Source organism: Neoarius graeffei, chromosome 2 (genome assembly GCF_027579695.1).
Source record: "Neoarius graeffei isolate fNeoGra1 chromosome 2, fNeoGra1.pri, whole genome shotgun sequence".
NCBI lineage: Eukaryota > Metazoa > Chordata > Actinopteri > Siluriformes > Ariidae > Neoarius > Neoarius graeffei.
The window spans coordinates 122,943,651-122,947,419 of NC_083570.1; the positions used below are offsets into that span (position 1 = coordinate 122,943,651).

A 3,769-nucleotide genomic window follows, 5' to 3' on the forward strand; every position below is an offset into this window, starting at 1 on the left:
CAGACGACGTCTCTTTCAGGGCCTTGCATTTTCCATCTCCCGACCATCTCCCGGGCCTTGCATTTTCCAACATGACAATGCCAAACCACATACTGCATCAGTGACAGCATCATGGCTGCGTAGAAGAAGGGTCCGGGTACTGAACTGGCCAGCCTGCAGTCCAGATCTTTCACCCATAGAAAACATTTGGCGCATCATAAAACGGAAGATATGACAAAAAGGACCTAAGACAGTTGAGTAACTAGAATCCTACATTAGACAAGAATGGGTTAACATTCCTATCCCTAAACTTGAGCAACTTGTCTCCTCAGTCCCCAGACGTTTACAGACTGTTGTAAAGAGAAAAGGGGATGTCTCACAGTGGTAAACATGGCCTTGTCCCAACTTTTTTGAGATGTGGTGTTGTCATGAAATTTAAAAATCACCTAATTTTTCTCTTTAAATGATACATTTTCTCAGTTTCAACATTTGATATGTCATCTGTGTTCTATTCTGAATAAAATATGGAATTTTGAAACTTCCACATCATTGCGTTCCGTTTTTATTTACAATTTGTACTTTGTCCCAACTTTTTTGGAATCGGGGTTGTATTATTTTTTTTAAGATTATTGGCATCTCAGCTTTCTGTGACAGTGATTAAGTAGAAAGAGTCAGGAAAGGCAGGGGAGAGAGGGGATGATATGCAGCAAATGGTCCGGGGCTGGCTTCGAACCCTGATATGCTGCGGTAAGGTCTTGTTATGACACATTTCACCTTGATCAAAACATTGCAGCTCCTGAATATTGCAATTTGCCATTTTGTGATGTCTATAATATTTCGATCAATTGTTGAGCCCGAACTTAAATTATGTTGGAGTATTTACATATCATTCTGTCATTTATTTCCTTTCTTTAACTTTTGTCCCTCTTTTCACTCATACCATCTCCTGTCCAATCTCTTGCAATGTATTTGGTCAGATCACTTTGGAAGATCTTGACAGTGATGATGAGACTCCACAACACCAGAAGGTACAGATATGCTGTCCAAAACATGTTTATCTTTTTATTTTATTTTCAGTGACCTTTTACTGTAATCTTCTCCCTGTGCTACTACCTTGTTGTGGTGTTGTATCTTGTCCCACCCTTGACAACCCAAGATGCTACCAAAATTCTCCCTCCTTTAAGCATCTTCTTTCTCTCTTGTGTGCTCTTTCTCTTTCTGCCCTGAAAACTACAGACTCCAAACATGACATCAAAGAGCTGGAGGAGAAGGTTAAGGAAAAGGAAATAAGGAGGTTGCGTCGGTTAAACCTGCAACTGCAAGAGGGTAGATATTAGGGTGCATCAGTTGCCCCCTAAAAATGAAAAGTTCCTCCGATCATGATGCATTTTTGTTTTTATGTTCCTTTTGGTAAGAAAACACACTGGGTGAAATATTTTGACAAAATTCACAAGTTTAATGGTGGCACCAGGAGCTCAAAGTTATGGAAAAAGCTGCTATTTTATGACAAAATTTTGATCACTTTTCATGAAACATTATGGCACCTTATAGAGTGTACCAAATATCTTAGATACACATTTTTAGTACATATTCTAAATATATTATCAAGCACAGTTTGAGTTTTAGCTGTTCATTGAATCATTGTTCAACTACTTTTAAACAATTCAAATGTATTATGAATCACATTAATGCTTCTCAATCCCTTGCAAAGGTTCTTAACATGATCTCTGGGTCACAAGAAATCAGTAAATGGAGTCCAACATTGTGATTCAAACCTTACGCGAAAACATAAAATAAGCATTTTTTGGCAAAAAATGAACCTCATGGTGCCACCATTAGACTTTTGAATATGGTCAAAAAATTTTACAGGATGTCTTTATTGGTGAAAAGGAACACCCAAACAAAAATGCATCAGATTTTATGAAAGTGAGGGCAACTGATGCACCCTAATAGGTATTGCAGTAACTTTTTACCTATTTCCATGACCATTTTGTAATAATACTATATAATAAGTTACACAACTCAGTTGGCAATTTTGTTAAATGGTCATTCCTTCTTTTGATTTAATTGTAGGGCTAGCAGATACAATAAAGGCGGCCATAGAGGCTCAGCTTGCCAACAGCCACCAACAGTCATCTGGCAACAGAGAAGGTATCACGTACATAGTCAGGAGAAGTAATTTAATTTATGGACCATGTAGTGTTTCGCCATACATTTATCATGTTTGGGTGGCCTGCCTAAATAAACTCTTTTGCAAGCCCCAACTATATCAGGGTATCCGCAGATCCTTGAAAAGTCTTAGTCTTAAATTCATGTATCTAAAATTAAGATCTTAAAATGTCAATTCATTAGAAATGTTGTCTTAAATTCATTACTCAAAGGTCTTAAAATTTTTGGGGCAGGAATATATATATATATTTTTTCTCCTGGCACTTTTCTGTTGAGCAAAAGTTTAATTTCACTGAGTTGCGCGCAGACTCCTCCTAACCAAAGAAATGTTTTATATATTTTTTGTATTGAGTATAGTGCACTAACATACACACAAACAGATTGTGTGCTCAAAACACATTACTGTACGTCAAATGGAAACACTACTGCTATCACACAAGATGATGACATCACAGCGAGGAGATTGAATCCAGATAGCATGTATTCTTCACATATTATGGCATTCTAGAATTACATGTATTCTAATATTATTTCATCTTTGCAGAAGGAATCTGTCCTCACCCTAATGAACCCAACTGCCTTGGATTATGCCCAAAGGTGTGAGGGCTATAAGAAACTCACAAGGACTGTGATGGACTCTGTCTTCACTGTGGAGGAGATGGCAACGTGCTCCGTCACGGGGGAAAAAAGGGATTGTGGGGGAAAAAAAAAAAGACAGCGGCTTGATGTGGACAAAGTGAAGTCAGTGATTGGTAAGCATGCCAGAATATTGTTTTTGTTGGGCAAAATGGTATTGTATCAGCTTGTTAACTCAAAATCTTGCTTATTTTCAATTTTGTCATTAGCAGCCCTAATGCAAAGTAGGGCTGCAACAATTAATCGATGACTAATCGACTATTGGATTAATTTAAAATACAATTTCATTTAGTTTCTTACAGATCATGTCAAAAGTGTTCACAAGGGTGTTGGGGACACTGAAATCAAGGCCTGCATGGCGCAAAAATTAAAAGACATCCGGAGACGAGCAGAGAAGGAAAAATGGTAACCAAGTTATACTGATGATTAAAATCCAGTTTTGGATGGCTTCTAGAGGGCCGATTGTATGTCTGCACAGGATTTCTGCCTGTTTATATATTTGACTATGAATGTATAGATTGGTCATCATTTGAGAATAGCAGAACGATGTGGAAATCCAGATAGCAAAGAATTTAACCTTTGACAGAATCGGCTGGTATTCGTACTGCCCTAATCTTTATCTTTCAATCCCAAAACAGGGGACCATCTGGAGGAGACCAAGAAGATGAGGGATGCGATGATGCAGAAGTTACAGAAACGTTCAAAGTTTGTTTAAAGGAATAGTTTGACATTTTGGGAGTTAGATAAGACTGACACCATTTTCATGTCTGTTAATTAACCCTCCTGTTGTCCAAGGATGGAAGGAGAAAAGGTGAAGAAGGGAATGAAGGAAAGGAGGAATATACATCATGTATTTATGTTTAACATAAAATAACATATGTTTTCAATCAGACATACAGTATACTTCATTCATGTTTTGTTCCAGGTATCATGAGATATCAAATCGTTTATCTTATGTATCGAATCAAATCATTGAGTGGATATT

General features: G+C 37.4%; 1 long non-coding RNA gene across 1 annotated transcript; it reads left to right on the forward strand.

Moving 5' to 3' along the window:
* Positions 1-868: 868 nt before the first annotated feature.
* LOC132882247 (uncharacterized) lies at positions 869-3,197 on the forward strand. Its single transcript, XR_009654137.1, has 3 exons — positions 869-1,007; positions 2,693-2,900; positions 3,077-3,197. It is a non-coding gene; the product is annotated as an uncharacterized LOC132882247 (long non-coding RNA).
* Positions 3,198-3,769: the final 572 nt, after the last annotated feature.